The sequence below is a fragment of the Microcaecilia unicolor genome, chromosome 2, assembly GCF_901765095.1.
Source record: "Microcaecilia unicolor chromosome 2, aMicUni1.1, whole genome shotgun sequence".
Lineage (NCBI taxonomy): Eukaryota > Metazoa > Chordata > Amphibia > Gymnophiona > Siphonopidae > Microcaecilia > Microcaecilia unicolor.
The window spans coordinates 332,152,700-332,170,227 of NC_044032.1; positions in this window are offsets into that span (position 1 = coordinate 332,152,700).

Consider the following 17,528-nt stretch of genomic DNA (forward strand, 5'->3'; position numbering starts at 1 on the left):
CTACAGATACTGCCCAGCATTCAGAAGATTCATGAAACTTCTGGCAGGCCTAATGTGTCAGGTATTCTGCTCAAGGCAATAATGAGATGTAAATGTGTGAAGATCACATTGCAGCTCTGCAAATCTCCAGTGGAGGCTGACCTCAAATGGGCTACTTCTGCCACCATAGCTCTGACATTGTGAGCCATAATGTGACCATCCAAACTCAGCCCAGCCTGGGCAAAAGTTAAAGAGATGCAGTCTGTTAGCCAATTGGATAATGTGAGTTTACCGCTCTATGCCTCCATCCTGTTTGGGTCAAAAGAAATAAAAAGGTAGGTGGACTGTCTATGGGCTTTAGTCCTCATCAGAAAGAAGGCTAAGGCTCTCATGCAGTCCAAGGTCTGCAGTGTGCTTTCATGAGGATGTATATGAAATTTCAGGGGACATAGTGGAAGGACAATTGACTGATGAAACTCTGATACTATCTTAGAAAGGAAATTAATATACGTGCAGAAATTAATCTTTGTGTAAGACAGATTCGCTAGTAGGCCCTGACGCTCAATGGCCCTGCAAACTAAAGTGACAGCCACCAAAAACAAGACCATCTCAGATACTTCAGATGGTGTGAATCAAGTGGCGTAAAAGGAGCTTTCATCAACTGGGTGAGGGCAACGCTGTGGTCCCATTCAGTTGGTCTGGTAGAAGGACTACATTAAAAGCAAACTAGAGGATGTACAGACATGGGCTTGCACTGAGATGAACCCTTACACAGTTGGTTTTCAAACCAGACTCAGAGAAATGTAGGACATACGCAAGCAGTTTTTGTGCAGAAGAGAAAGGCTCTAGGGCTTTGCCCTCACACTAGACAGCAAACCTCTTCTACTTGAAAGTAGAGCACCTTTTGCTGGTATCCTTCCCAGCAGGATTTTGGAGACACCCTCAAACAGCTAAAGGAATGCAAAGTCTATGGTCTCAACATCCATACCATGAAGCCCGGAGAGTGGAGGTTGTCATGAAGTGACCCTTCATTCTGGGTGATGAGGGTCAGAAAACACTCTAAGCTCCAAGGTTCTTCAGAGGACACCCCCAGAAGAGGAATCCATATCTGTCTCAGTCAATATGGAATAAGGATCATGGTGCCTCGGTATGAAGGGATGGGAAGATACACATAGAGAATCTCTCTCCCCCAATCTAGGAGAAAGGCATCTGATGCTAGTCTGTTGTGTAGTCTGAGACTGGAGCAGTACTGAGGGACTGTGTTGTTGAGGTGAGTGGCAAAGAGATCCACCAAGAGGGTGCCCCCCCTCATGGAAGATCTGGGCAACTCCCATGCTTACCAACCACTCATGAGGATGCATTAGCCTGTCTGCCAGACAGTTGTCTTTACCCATCACATATGTAGCTCTGAGCACCATTCCATGACTGTAGGCCCATTTGTACATCCCAACTGCTTCCTGACACAAGGGAATGACACCCATAGAGCTCTCTATGTTGACATAGTACATTGCAACTTGATTGTTTAGATTAGAATAAGTTGATTCAACAGCCAATCTCTGAAAACCTTTAGAGCATTCCAAATTGCCTATAGCTCCAAGAGTGCTGGGTCTCTTGAGCAGACCAGTATTCCTGGATGTGAAGCCAATCTACACAAGCACCTGTGATCCGATGCAGCTGGGGTTAGAATTTCCTGGGAAGGAGGAGGAAGAGGAAAATTGCTCTGAATTGTCTACCAGAGCAGTGATTGTTCTAGCTCAGGGTGACCAAGATGGCATCCAGTTGATTCCCTATGGCTAGACACTACTGGGAAGCTAGGGTGCACTGGGCACCTCACAAATAGAGTCATGCTACGGGTGTGGCAGGTACGGTGGAGGCCATGTGGCCTAACAACTTCAACAGTTGCTGAGTTTTGAGCTGTGCTGAACCTGATGGGAGATGCCACTAAGCGCATCTGTCCTCACCCGAGGAAGGTAGGCTTGAGCCTGAACCATATCAAGCAGGGCTCCAATGTATACCAACTGCTGAACTTGGAGATGGACTTTGGGTACTTGACAACAAATGCTAGTAGCTCCAACACCGGAATAGTTCTCGGCATTGATTCTTGGGCACTTTCCCTTGAAGGTGCTCTGTACCAGTCAATTGTCCAAATAGGGAAACGTGAACTTCCAGTGTAGCTAAGGTACAACTACAGCAAACCATGTTATGAATACCCTGGGGGGGGGGGGGGGGGGGGGGGGGAGGGTGCAAATGCAAGGTCAAAAGGCAGAATGTGGTACTGGTTGTGTGGCATTTTCCTACTCGAAATCCACGATAGCACCTGTGACTTGGCATAAGCAAAACTTTAAGTCCAGTGAGCATAGCCAATCATTTGTCTGAATCATGGGAAGAAGGGTGCTTGGGGAAATCATCCTGAACTTTTCTTTAACCACATATTTGTTCAGGGCCCTTAGGTCTAAGATGGAATGAAATCCCCCAGACTTTTGGGCTCCCTAGCTGGTACTTGTAATAGAATCTCATCCTCCTTCCCCTACTGGAATGGGTTTGATCACATGGGCATCTAGGGGAACAGAGTTCCTCTATGAGCACTTCCTAATGCTGAGAGCTAAGTTTTGATGCTCTGTTGAAGGCAATCTGGAAAAGGAATGACACCAACTGAGGGTAAAATGCTCCCAGAATATTTGGAGAACCCACCAGTCTGAGGTTACAAGGGGCCACCTTGTTTAGAAAACATTCAGCCTCCTTCCAACAAGCTGGTTGGCCAGGACAGATTTTATGGTAGCTATGCACTGCTGGAGCCAATCAAAAGCGCACCCCCAGCTTAGACTCGGGGACTGGTTGGGACTTCTGAGCCTGATTCTGCTGGGACGGCTGAGTCAAAGGAGTGACCCTACCCCTCTGAGTAGGAATCCTTACGATTTCCATCCGAAAACCTCCAAGAACTGGAGGCCGCAGGAGTGGACCAAAACAGGGACTTGATGATATCAGTTCTTTCTTAATGAAGTCAGTGACCTCTCCCACATCCCCAAAAATATTGTCCCCTTGGCCAATCAGTTATGTTGGTCCATGGCTTTGGAACTCGCTTCCTAATCACTTGTGCTTAGAATCCTCATACATGAAGTTTAAGGCCGCTTTAAAAACACATTTATTCAAGATTACATATCGTATTTCTCATTCACATTGTGTGTTTTCTTCCCTTTCTTTATGCAGCTGCTTGTTTTAATGTAAACTGCAGAAAAGCTATTTTTTTGGGCTCATGGCGGTATATCAAATGCACTTAATTAAGACATCTACCGGCTTTTCGATCTACTGGTTCTAGGTATGAAACATGTAGCCATGAGACTGTGTGTGCGCACCAATACCTAACACAGAAAGTCTGAATGCTACGTGCCTTAGGCAACCTTTTCTCCTTGGCTGCAAGTTGACGGAGTTCTGCGGCCTTCTCTGGAGGCAGAGTATCCGCAAATTCCATGACACCGTGCACCAAGTACAGCTGGAAGGACTAGATGTGGGAAGTGAGCATTGAGGCCAGAAACACTTTCCTCTCAAAAGCTTCCAGAGTACCAGCATCTCTGCCTGGTGGAGCAAAGGCATGGTCTTAAAAACTTCTGGCTCTCGGAAGTGAACTTGATAACCCTGGAATGGTGCGGAAGCTTTTATTTATTTATTTATTTATTGCATTTGTATCCCACATTATCCCACCTTTTTGCAGGCTCAATGTGGCTTACAATTCATCGAGGATATGGGAAATAGAAGAGAAAATACATTTGGTTACAAGGAGTTTTGGGTAAAATGATAGTATTGAAGATAGCATAGAACACTTCTGGATAAATCAAAGACTGTACTGTTAAATGTGTTGATCCTTGTGATTTGTCGAAGAGATAGGTTTTCCATAGTTTGCGGAAATTGGTCAGTTCGTAGATGAACAAGTTGCGTGGCAATGCGTTCCAGATCTGCGTGCTCATGTAGGAAAAGGTAGATGCGTGCATTGATTTGTACTTCAGGCCTTTACATTTGGGAGGACGAAGATTGAGGAAAATGCGAGAAGATTTTTTTGCGTTCCTGGGTGGAAGTTCTATTAGGTCTGACATGTAGGCTGGGGCGTCCCCATGGATGATTTTATGGACTAAGGTACAGAGTTTGAACGTGATGCGTTCTCTGAGTGGGAGCCAGTGTAATTTTTCTCACAGGGGTTTTGCGCTTTCGTATTTAGATTTGCCGAATATTAATCTGGCTGCCGTGTTTTGAGCTGTCTGGAGTTTTTTTGAGTATTTGCTCTTTGCAGCCGGCATAGAGTGCGTTGCAATAGTCCAGATGGCTGAGTACCAATGACTGTACTAGGCTGCGGAAGACATTCCTTGGAAAAAATGGTCTAACTCTTTTTAGTTTTCACATTGAATGAAACATCTTTTTAGTTATATTTTTCGCATGATTCTCAAGTGTTAGGTGTTGGTCAATGGTAACTCCAAGAATTTTTAGGGTATCCGAGACTGGTAAACTTAATTTGGTTGTGGTGATGGTGGTAAATTTATTCTTATTGTATTGCAAGGTGAGTACTAGGCATTGGGTTTTTTCTGCATTTAGTTTCAACTAAAATGCATCTGCCCAGGAATTCATGATGTGTAGGCTTTGGTTGATTTCATTTGAGATTTCCCTTAGGTCTTGCTTGAATGGGATGAAGATCGTCACATCATCAGCGTATATGTAAGGGTTTAAATTCTGATTCGATAGTAGTTTAGCCAATGGTGTCATCATTAGGTTGAATATGGTCGGTGAGAGGGGGAATCCCTGTGGAACTCCGCATTCAGGTATCCATGTAGCTGATATATTCGAATTTGATGTCACTTGGTATGAGCGTGTAGGTAGGAACCCCCTAAACCAGTTGAGAACGTTACCTCCAATTCCGAAGTATTCAAGGATGTGTAGTAAAATTCCACGGTTGACCATGTCAAATGCGCTTGACATGTCGAATTGTAACAGTAGTATGTTTCTGCCGTTTGCTATCAATTGTTTGAATCTGGTCATGAGCGTAACTAGTACGGTTTCTGTACTGTGATGAGAGCGGAATCCTGATTGGGAATTGTGTAATATTGAGAATTTGTTTAGATATTCTGTGAGTTGTTTGGTCACCATTCCTTCTGTTATTTTGGTGATTAAGGGAATGGATGCTACTGGTCTGTAATTCATTAGTTCATTAGCATTTTTCTTTGCATCCTTGGGTATGGGGGTGAGTAGAATGTTACCTTTTTCCCTAGGGAAGAGTCCATTTTGTAACATGTAGTTCATGTGGTTAGTTAGGTCTGTTATAAATTGTTTAGGGGCTGACTTCATGAGGTTATTTGGGCATATATCTAATTTGCAGTGAGATTTGGCAAATCTTTTAAGTGTTTGTGAGATAAGATCTTCTGGTAGTATTGTGAATTCAGTCCAGATCCTGTCTGCTGGGTAGACTCCAGGGTCCAGGTCTAGGCATTCTAAGAGTGTAGTGTATTCGATTGGGCTGACAGGTATTTTGAGTCGCAGTTGTATGATTTTCTCCTTGAAGTATTTCACCAAGTCGTCAGCTCCAGGTGTGTCTATGCTGTTGTTGGTGACTTGGGGTGGTATCCAATAGTTTATTCACGAGTTGAAATAGTTTGTGTGTGTCTTTGTAATTTGGTCCGATTACAGTTTTGTAGTATTGTCTTTTGGTTTGTCTTATGGTGTATTTATATTTCCTTCGAAGTTGCTTCCAAGTGTTGAGAGTTGTATTGTCTTTCTTTTTGTTCCACGCACGTTCTAGTTTCCTAACTTGTGTTTTGAGTTTTTTTAGTTCTTCGTTGAACCATGGTATTGAGTTCTTTCTGTGCGAGGTTCTGGTTTGGATCGGGGCAATGGTGTCTAGTATTGATTTACATCTTTCATCCCATATTGAGAGGAATTGGATTGTGTCTCTCTTGATTCTCTATCCGTCAATGTAAATCTGTTGCCAGAATTCAACCGGATCTATTTTTCCTCTTGTGGTGTAAGTTTTTCTTGTTTGCCTTTTAAGTAAGTCTTTCATTCTCCATTGGAGGGTGATGTGTGCTTTGAAATGGTCTGACCACAATATAGGTGACCATTTAGTGTTCGTTAGGATAAGGTTTGCATCGAGGTCAAATTTGTGTGTTGTGATGTCCAATGTATGTCCTTGTTTGTGTGTTGGTTGAGTATTTGGTTCTTGTAGATCCCATAAATGCAGGAACTCTTAGCAGTCTTGGGTACTTGTTATGGTGAGGTCTTCTAGGTGTAAGTTAATGTCTCCTAATATGATGAGGTTCGAGGAAGAGATACAGGTGTTCTATATAAAGTCCATGAAGTGTGTTTGGCTGTCTCGCCAGTTTCCTGGTGGTCTATAGAATATAACTGCGTTGAGGTATTCCTGCAATTTTGGGTGACTGATTCTTATGGAAGCAATTTCAAGTTGTGGCAATATGGATTCTGCTGTGTTTGTGAACTCAGATTTATATATTATGGCTAGTCCTCCTCCTCTCTTTCCATTTCTTGTCCAGTGTGTAATTTTATATCCTGGTGGGCATAAAGCGAATGCTACATACCTGTAGAAGGTATTCTCTGAGGACAGCAGGCTGATTGTTCTCACTGATGGGTGACGTCCACAGCAGCCCCCTCCAATCGGAATCTTCACTAGCAAAGGCCTTTGCTAGCCCTCGCGCACCCATGCGCGACCGTCTTCCCGCCCGAACCGGCTCGTGTTTGTCAGTCCCGTATATAGCAAGACAAAGACAAGGGAAGACACAACTCCAAAGGGGAGGCGGGCGGGTATGTGAGAACAATCAGCCTGCTGTCCTCGGAGAATACCTTCTACAGGTATGTAGAATTCGTTTTCTCCGAGGACAAGCAGGCTGCTTGTTCTCACTGATGGGGTATCCCTAGCCCGCAGGCTCACTCAAAACAACAAACATGGTCAATTGGGCCTCGCAACGGCGAGGACATAACTGAGATTGACCTAACAACTTATCCAACTAACTGACAGTGTAGCCTGGAACAGAATAAACATGGGCCTAGGGGGGTGGAGTTGGATTCTAAACCCCAAACAGATTCTGAAGCACTGACTGCCCGAACCGACTGTCACGTCGGGTATCCTGCTGCAGGCAGTAATGAGATGTGAATGTGTGGACAGATGACCACGTCGCAGCTTTGCAGATCTCTTCAATAGTGGCTGACTTCAAGTGGGCCATTGACGCTGCCATGGCTCTGACATTGTGAGCCGTGACATGACCCTCAAGAGCCAGCCCAGCCTGGGCGTAAGTGAAGGAAATGCAATCTGCTAGCCAATTGGATATGGTGCGTTTCCCCACAGCCACTCCCCTCCTGTTGGGATCAAAAGAAACAAACATTTGGGCGGACTGTCTGTTGGGCTATGTCTGCTCCAGATAGAAGGCCAATGCTCTTTTGCAGTCCAATGTGTGCAGCTGACGTTCAGCAGGGCAGGAATGAGGACGGGGAAAGAATGTTGGCAAAACAATTGACTGGTTCAGATGGAACTCCAACACTACCTTCGGCAAGAACTTAGGGTGAGTGCGGAGGACTACTCTATTATGATGAAATCTGCTGTAAGGGGCCTGGGCTACCAGGGCCTGAAGCTCACTGATTCTACGAGCTGAAGTAACTGCCACCAAGAAAATGACCTTCCAGGTCAAGTACTTCAGATGGCAAGAGTTCAGTGGCTCAAAAGGAGGTTTCATCAGCTGGGTGAGAACGACATTGAGATCCCATGACACTGTAGGAGGTTTGACGGGGGGGCTTTGACAAAAGCAAACCTCTCATGAAGCGAACAACTAAAGGCTGTCCTGAGATCGGCTTACCTTCCACACGGTAATGGTATGCACTGATTGCGCTAAGGTGAACCCTTACAGAGTTGGTCTTGAGACCAGACTCAAACAAGTGCAGAAGGTATTCAAGCAGGGTCTGTGTAGGACAGGAGCGAGGATCTAAGGCCTTGCTGTCGCACCAGACGGCAAACCTCCTCCATAAAAAGAAGTAACTCTTCTTAGTGGAATCTTTCCTGGAAGCAAGCAAGACACGGGAGACACCCTCCAACAGACCCAAAGAGGCAAAGTCTACGCTCTCAACACCCAGGCCGTGAGAGCCAGAGACTGGAGGTTGGGATGCAGAAGCGCCCCTTCGTTCTGGGTGATGAGGGTCGGAAAACACTCCAATCTCCACGGTTCTTCGGAGGACAACTCCAGAAGGAGAGGGAAACAGATCTGACGCGGCCAAAAGGGAGCAATCAGAATCATGGTGCCTCGGTCTTGCTTGAGTTTCAACAAAGTCTTCCCCACCAGAGGTATGGGAGGATAAGCATACAGCAGGCCTTCCCCCCAATCCAGGAGGAAGGCATCCGATGCCAGGCGGCCGTGGGCCTGAAGTCTGGAACAGAACTGAGGGACCTTGTGGTTGGCTCGAGATGCAAAGAGATCTACCAAGGGGGTGCCCCACACTTGGAAGATCCGGCACACTACTCTGGAGTTGAGCGACCACTTGTGAGGTTGCATAATCCTGCTCAACCTGTCGGCCAGACTGTTGTTTACGCCTGCCAGATATGTGGCTTGGAGCAACATGCCGTGACGGCGAGCCCACAGCCACATGCTGACGGCTTCCTGACACAGGGGGCGAGATCCGGTGGCCCCCTGCTTGTTGATGTAATACATGGCAACCTGGTTGTCTGTCTGAATTTGGATAATTTGGTGGGACAGCCGATCTCTGAAAGCCTTCAGAGCGTTCCAGACCGCTCGTAACTCCAGGAGATTGATCTGCAGATCGCATTCCTGGAGACCAGCTTCCCTGGGTGTGAAGCCCATCGACATGAGCTCCCCACCCCAGGAGAGACGCATCCGTAGTCAGCACTTTTTATGGCTGAGGAATTTGGAAAGGATGTCCCAGAGTCAAACTGGACCAAATCATCCACCAGTACAGGGATTTGAGAAAACTCAAGGACAGGTGGCTCACGTCCTCTAGATCCCCAGCAGCCTGAAACCACTGGAAAGCTAGGGTCCATTGAGCAGATCGCATGTGAAGACGAGCCATGGGAGTCACATGAACTGTGGAGGCCATGTGGCCAAGCAATCTCAACATCTGCCGAGCTGTGATCTGCTGAGACGCTCATACCCGGGAGACGAGGGACAGCAGATTGTTGGCCCTTGTCTCCGGAAGATAGGCACGAGCCGTCCGAGAATCCAGCAGAGCTCCTATGAATTCGAGTCTCTGTACTGGGAGAAGATGGGACTTTGGATAATTTATCACAAACCCCAGTAGCTCCAGGAGTCGAATAGTCATCTGCATGGACTGTAGAGCGCCTGCCAGCCAATCGTCGAGATAAGGGAACACGTGCACTCCCAGCCTGCGAAGCGCTGCTGCTACTATAGCCAGGCACATCGTGAACACCCTGGGCGCAGAGGCGAGCCCAAAGGGAAGCACACGGTACTGGAAGTGACGTGTACCCAGCCGAAATCGCTGCCTGTGATACTGCCTGTGAGCTGGCAATATCGGGATGTGCGTGTAGGCGTCCTTCAAGTCCAGAGAGCATAGCCAATCGTTTTCCTGAATCATGGGAAGAAGGGTGCCCAGGGAAAGCATCCTGAACTTTTCCTTGACCAGATATTTGTTCAGGGCCCTTAGGTCTAGGATGGGACGCATCCCCCCTGTTTTCTTTTCCACAAGGAAGTACCTGGAATAGAATCCCAGCCCTTCTTGCCCGGGTGGCATGGGCTCAACCGCATTGGCGCTGAGAAGGGCGGAGAGTTCCTCTGCAAGTACCTGCTTGTGCTGGAAGCTGAAAGACTGAGCTCCCGGTGGGCAATTTGGAGGCATGGAGGCCAAATTGAGGGCATATCCTTGCCAGACTATTTGGAGAACCCACTGGTCGGAGGTTATAAGAGGCCACCTTTGGTGAAAAACTTTCAACCTCCCCCCAACCGGCAGATCGCCCGGCACGGATACGTTGATGTCGGCTATGCTCTGCTGGAGCCAGTCAAAAGCTCGTCCCCTGCTTTTGCTGGGGAGCCGTGGGGCCTTGCTGAGGCGCACGCTGCTGACGAGAGCGAGCAGGCTGGGACTTAGCCTGGGCCGCAGGCTGGCGAGAGGGAGGATTGTACCTACGCTTACCAGAAGAGTAGGGAACAGTCCTCCTTCCCCCATAAAAACGTCTACCTGAGGAGGTAGATGCTGAAGGCTGCCGGCGGGAGAATTTGTCGAAAGCGTTATCCCGCTGGTGGAGCTGTTCTTCCACCTGTTCAACCTTTTCTCCAAAAATGTTGTCCACTCGGCAAGGGGAGTCCGCAATCCGCTGCTGAATCCTATTCTCCAGGTCGGAGGCACGCAGCCATGAGAGTCTGCGCATCACCACACCTTGAGCAGCGGGCCTGGACGCAACATCAAAGGTATCATATACCCCTCTGGCCAGGAATTTTCTGCACGCCTTCAGCTGCCTGACCACCTCCTGAAACGGCTTGGCTTGCTCAAGAGGGAGCTTGTCCACCAAGCCCGCCAACTGTTGCACATTGTTCCGCATATGGATGCTCGTGTAGAGCTGGTAGGACTGAATCTTGGCCACGAGCATAGAGGAATGACAGGCCTTCCTCCCAAAGGAGTCTAAGGTTCTGGAGTCAAACCCGGGTGCGCCAAAGCATGCTCTCTAGAACTCTTAGCCTTCTTTAGGGCCAGATCCACCACACCAGAGTCGTGAGGCAACTGGGTGCGCATCAGCTCTGGGTCCCCATGGATCCGATACTGGGACTCGATCTTCTTGGGAATGTGGGGATTAGTTAATGGCTTGGTCCAGTTCGCCAGCAATGTCTTTTTTAGGACATGATGTATGGGTACTGTGGACGCTTCCTTAAGTGGAGAAGGATAGTCCAAGAGCTCAAACATCTCAGCCCTGGGCTCATCCTCCATGACCACCGGGAAGGGGATGGCCGTAGACATCTCCCGGACAAAGGCCACGAAAGACAGACTCTCGGGAGGAGAAAGCTGCCTTTCAGGGGAGGGAGTGGGATCAGAAGGAAGGCCATCAGACTCCTCCTCAGAGAAATATCTGATGTCCTCCTCCTCCTCCCACGGTAGGAGCGTCGTGTGGACTCCCTCACCAGCACCGGTGAAGCTCCCTCCGCCAACGTCGTCGGGGAGTCTGCCTGGGAGGCAGCCGTAGCCGGAGACCTCACCTCAGGCAAGGGGCCAGCTGTCGCCTCACTCGACGGTACCGGTGGCGCAAGCACCCCCAGTACCGGAGGAGAAGCGCGTAACAGCTCTCCCAGAATCTCTGGAAGAACGGCCCGGAGACTCTCGTGCAGAGCAGCTGTGGAGAAAGACTGAGAAGCCGATGCAGGTGTCGAGGTCAGAGTCTGTTCCGGGCATGGAGGCGGTTCCGGGCTGTCCAAGGGGGAGTGCATCGACACCTCCTGAACAGAGGGTGAGCGGTCCTCCCGGTGCCGATGCCTACTGGGTGCCGACTCCCTCGGCGACCCAGAGCTCTCGGTACCGAGACGGGAAAGAGACCGGTGACGATGCTTCTTTGACTTCTTCAAACGAAGCATGTCACCGGAGCTTCCCGGTACCGACGAGGAGGACGTAGCATCCAACCGTCGCTTCCTCGGGGCCGAGGCCGAAGAAGGTCGATCTTGGGGGGGCTGTACCGCAGGAGCCCTCAGGGCAGGAGGAGACCCACCCGAAGGCTCACCGCCACCAGCAGGGGAATGGACAGCCCTCACCTGCACTCCAGACAAAGCACCACCGTCCGACATCAGCAATAGCGGAGGTCCCAGTACCACCGACGTTGACGCAGCCCTTTGATGTCTCGGTACCGACAATGCAGGAGGTAGAAGCCTCGATGCAGTCGATGCCGATGCAGAGGTCGAAGACTTCGATGACGTCGATGCACTCGATGCGTCCTGTGCTGTTGTCGTCGAAGAGCCCGAGACCAACGCGTTCCACTGGGCCAATCTCGCTGCCTGAGTCGTCTTTTTCAAAAGAGCACAAAAACTGCGGGCGGTGCCCAGCCCCCAGACACTGAAGACACGAAGCGTGCCTTTCAGTAAGCGAGATTACCCGGGCGCACTTCTTGAAGCCGCTGGAAGACTTCGATGACATGGGCGGAAAAATCACGCCAGCGAAATCAAAATTCACGATGATGACGAAAGGCACCAAAAAGAAGGAAGAGAAAACCCGTACCAAGGCCAATAGGCCGGTCCCGAAAGCGAAAGGAAACTTACGCGGGGAAAAAGCTGGAAACACGGGAAAGGGGTAAAGACCGGATCGGTCTCTTTTTTTTTAGCGAAAATCGCGAAGACCCGCGAGGTCAACTTGAGGGGCACGAAACGGCGGCAAAACACAACCATCCCGAGCACGGACATAAGAAGACTGACTAACACGAGCCGGTTCGGGCGGGAAGACGGTCACGCATGGGCGCGCGAGGGCTAGCAAAGGCCTTTGCTAGTGAAGATTCCGATTGGAGGGGGCTGCCGTGGACGTCACCCATCAGTGAGAACAAGCAGCCTGCTTGTCCTCGGAGAATTCTAAGATTATAGGGTCTTGGAGATTGTGGATCCAGGTTTCAGTAATAAATAGGAAGTCAAGGTTGTCATCAGTGATCCAGTCAGTTATGGTCTCTGTTTTGTTTACTACTGATCTTCAAATCCACGTGCCTTCTGGACCCTATACATACAGTCCGCCTTCTTTGGTACAGGTTACACAATGAGAGGAGTCTCTCAATTCCTCATCTGTGCAGGCTTAAGGATGCTGTACATAGGCACTGTCACAGCCTCCTTGGGAGAGGAGTCCATCAACAACATCTTGACCCTGGGCAAGTCCTCATTTCTAAAATAAAGGTGATGGGCTCAGCCATCTCTCAAAGAAAACTGACAAAGGAGAGCGCCTCTGGAGGAGACTTTCTCCTTTCCTGAGCTGGAGAAGGGTCTGAAGGGAGACCAAGGGAATCCTCCTCCAAGATCTCCACTGGTTCTACATCAGACCCCCAAGAGTAGTCTGTATTTGGCTCAGGAAAGTACTCCAGCTGGGACGTATGAGTCTGTGTGCCTCAGACCATTGGATGTGTGACCAAACTCGAGTGAGAGTGCCGAGGTACAAGTCCTCTCCTAGACTTCAGTCTCTTTTGGGTGGCGGAGCAGGTGGGGGAAGAAGGGTTGGTGGTTGGGAGGCGAGGATAGTGGAGGGCAGACTTATACGGTCTGTGCCAGAGCCAGTGATGGGAGGCGGGACTGGTGGTTGGGAGGCGGGAAATACTGCTGGGCAGACTTGTACGGTCTGTGCCCTGAAATAGGCAGGTACAAATCAAGGTAAGGTATACACATATGAGTTTATCTTGTTGGGCAGACTGGATGGATCATGCAGGTCTTTTTCTGCCATCATCTACTATGTTATTATGATGGGCTGGAAAGGAGCATCGCATCAATCAGTGCCAGTTCAAACACCCGATGGGGCATCGGCCTTGAATGATTGACAGAGTATGGGTGCTCAGAATGGGCTGGATCAGCTCCCTAGCTGGTAATGGCATTCTTGATGCCTCAGCCTTGTGTCGAGCTAGGATGCACCACAGCTCCTTCTGTAACATGACATCAGGCATTGGTAAAGGCAGAGTTGGGACTGGTGCTGGAGTGAAGTAGGAGCCAAATCGAAGGCAGGTCTCAGCTTTGTGGAGACTGGTGCATCAGTACTGCTCCCACACAAGGAAAGCAGTTCTCATGGCATCAACAGTTCTCGGGTACTATCAACGCTGGTTTCCTGGAGCTCCTGGCACCATACTTCAATGAGGACTGATGTTGTACTTCAAGTGAAAGCGAAGAAGCATCAGCATCTGGGTCTCTCGCTACTGACGAGGACTATATGGAATCCTCATGAGTCCTCAATACAAGTCTGATGATACTTGACCGAACGGGCACTACCAACGCCTGATGTCAAACCAGGGGGAGACCTCCTCAATGGTGATGTCCCAGTATCCAGTGTAGCTCCTGAAGCCATAGGGACTGATGCCAATGTTAATGGAACGGTGTGCCATAAAAGTTTAACAGGCAGGGCCTCCTGGCTTTTCTAGGTTCTCTTCTGCATTTGAGCACAAATAAAACAGTAAAAGGACTTATGGTCAGGGCCCAGGCACATACATGGCCCTACTGCAGCCTGAGCACTTCTTAAACCACTGGGAGGTCATAGCGAGAAAAATAGCCATAGCAAAACCAAACAGCTCAATTGTCAAAACATTTTCTTTTTTTAAACAGAGACCCGGCCGGGAGCTCAGGCCTAAGGAGGCCGTGAACTGCAAAAGAAAACTGAAAAGGCTGACACTACAAAAAAAACTTAAAAGGGAACAAAGCAAAAATAAAAAGATTGGTCCCTAACACTTAAAAAGAGGCAGGAAGGCAAGAGACAAATGCTCACAGTAAAGGTGCACGACAGAGAGAAGGAATATGTGTCTTCACTGCTCTGCAAATGAAGAAATGCAGGGCCCATGCAAGTTGTGCAGGCAGGAAGGCACATGCATATGTGCAGTTGGGCCTGCCAAAAGCTTCATGAATCTTTTGAATGCTAGGCAGCGTCCGTAGAAGGGCTCCATGGATGACATCGCCCGTTTGTGGTAATCAGTTGTCCTGCTTGTCCTTGGATAAAAAGGTGTTACCCTAAATTCTTTCCAAGGGTGATTAAGTCCACAGGACTACCTTGTTATGATGAAGTTATGTACAAGGCTCATATGTTACCAACCTTTGAAGTTCACTGATTCTTCTAGCCAAAGTAATTGCTTGGAAAAGAGATGGCTGAGGGAAGATATGATTGAGGTGTACAAAATCCTGAGTGGTGTAGAACGAGTAGAAGTGATTCAATCAATTTTTTACTCTTTTAAAAAGTACAATGACTAGATGACACTCAAGGAAATTACATGGAAATACTTTTAAAACAAATTAGAGAAAATATTTTTTCATTCAACAAATAGTTAAGCTCTGGAACTCTTTGCCAGATGGTGTAGTAACAGCCACTAGTGTACCTGTGTTTAAAAAAAAAAAAAGATTTGGACAGTTTCCTGGAGGAAAAGTCCATAGTTTGCTATTGAGACAGACATGGTGAAGCCACTGCTTGCCGTGGGATTGGTAGCATGGAATGTTGCCACTATTTGGGTTTCTCAAACAAAAAAAGGGAAAAATCCAACACTTACAAAACAATCAGTATAATAGTAAAACAAAAGAGATGTGTTTTACATGAGCATCAATTGTTAAGAGATACATATTACCTAAACTGTATCAAAAGTGAATTCAGCGTTGAGGCATCATCAATCATGTGAACTGGCTATGAGATCGCTTATAGCCTCCAGCTATTTCAGATCTGCTGCACGAACTGTGAGATAATCATCTGCCTCTTAAGCTGTAATCATTTTTTTAAAAGCTAATGAATTTCTAGTTTTAATTTTATTTGTACTCCAATTAAATGTAAAAATATAAAGAAAAAAACAATAAACAAAAAGCAATGAACAAAAACAGAAGCCCTTGTACTTAACTGATAGGCAATTTCACATCGCACTAGTTTCTGTATAGTCTATCTTCCTTCTGTTTTTTCTGTCCTATAGTATAGGGGTTTTTTTTCAGGCTCTTTGTGTGAATTAATTTATCATTTGTACACCACTTCAGAAGTTCTTACTGTGAGATGGTATATCAAATATATTATTAAACTTGAAGTCTGAAACTTGGTCGGGGCTAACCGGCAATATTCAGTGGCACCTAACCGGAGTGCTGCTGAATATTGTCGCTAAGATGCCAACCTCTAACCAGCGAAGTTTGGGGTGGGCTGGGGGAAGAGCTTGGCCCTTGCTGGTTAGTGGCAATATTCAGACCGCAAACCAGCTAAATGCATAAAGTAAAAAAAAAAAAAAAAAACCTATCCCAACTTTATGTGCCAAGTTCAACTGGGCACCAGTCTGAATAGCGACTGGTGCCCAGTTAAACTGAAAGGTCTGGTGAATGCCTCCTCCCCCCCACGACAGAAAATATAAAATTGACCCAGCCTCCTACTCCCCCACTCACCTCCGTATACCCCCCCCCCCCCGGTTTACCCGGAGAAATCCTTAGTAGTCTGGGGGAAATCAGGCAGCAGCAATGATCACTTGCTCCAGTTCAAAATGGTTACCACGACATCTAGCAGCAGACTGGCGGTACTGGCTGGATTGTTTACACCAGAAACTTGTCAAGACTACTTTGCCAGCATTGATGGCCCGCCCAGGAAGAACTTACAGTGGTTCGCAGCTAGAAATGGTGCCATGGCTATGGTTTGTTCATGCTCAGATGATGGAATTTTTCAACCACATTGGGAGCCATGAAATTTAAGAAGTGCCTTATGCTCAAGACCTATGCAACTATACCAAATATGTCTGCATTTTAGTTGGCAAAATCTCAGCTGAGAGTTGCATCAAATAGGAGATGTGGAGGTAGCCTTTCAAGTCTCCGCTCTTGAAGCCACTCTGAGGAAACAGAGACAAGATCAGCTGCGTGCACATAGCTAGCCAACCTGTGTGGAAATTTGTTCTGTTTTCTGTTCAGGTAAAAGCCTCTCTCTTCAGGCTTGCAGTAAACATGTTTATTATTATTTATTCAGAGCTTAGGCATGGCCAAAAGCCTAGCACTGTCTACATTATGACCAACATTTCTCACCACAAAAATACTTTTAAAATTTTTTTTATTTTAACTTGCTTAAAAAAATAAAAACAAGCAGAAGACAATGAAAGCCAACAGTAAAGACCAAGAACAAACTCCTGGAAAAAAAAAAAGACTTGGGAGAGCTTCATTTTATATTTGTTCAACCCAGCAAAAAAAAAAAAAAAACAACAAAAAACCCTAAAGGAACTGAGGAAACAACTGCATGGGGCAAGAGCCATGCATGCTCAGAAGTCTACTCTAGTTTTGAATGCTGGGATAGATGTTCCATCCCAGCACCATCCAATGACACTTGTATGCCTGATTAAATTATTTTCATCAGAGAACTTGTAATTCTAAGAGAGAAAGGAAAGTAGGTATAAGGGATGCTCAGTATCAAAAGCAGCATGTGGCAAGAAGCTATTGGTATGGAATAAGCTCTCACGTGGTCTTACTGAAATCCCAAAAAATGGGTTTATACAATATGGCTAGGAAGGATGAAAGCAGAAAACAAATTTTTCAAGAATTTTAGATAAGACCATAGTAAAGGGATGAGACTGTAACTGGAAGATAAGAGTTAAGAGTAGAAAGGCCAAATTATGATTACCGACTATAATCCTAAATCCCATCCCATAGTTATATGCCTTGGCTTACATTTATTGACTGAGATTGACGACTCCACAATGAATCCAAGAAGTCAGGGAGAAAAATGTGAATGTCCCAGATATTTTTCAGAAGCCTTTATCAGTTTTCCCTCAGTTTCCTGTGCTATTCTGATCTAAGATGGGAAAACACAAATGTACATACTTGATTTGCAACAGTGGTTTGGATTATTGCTAACTGTAGTTTGGTCTATTTAACACTCAAGAGGGTATTTTGATGATTGTAATG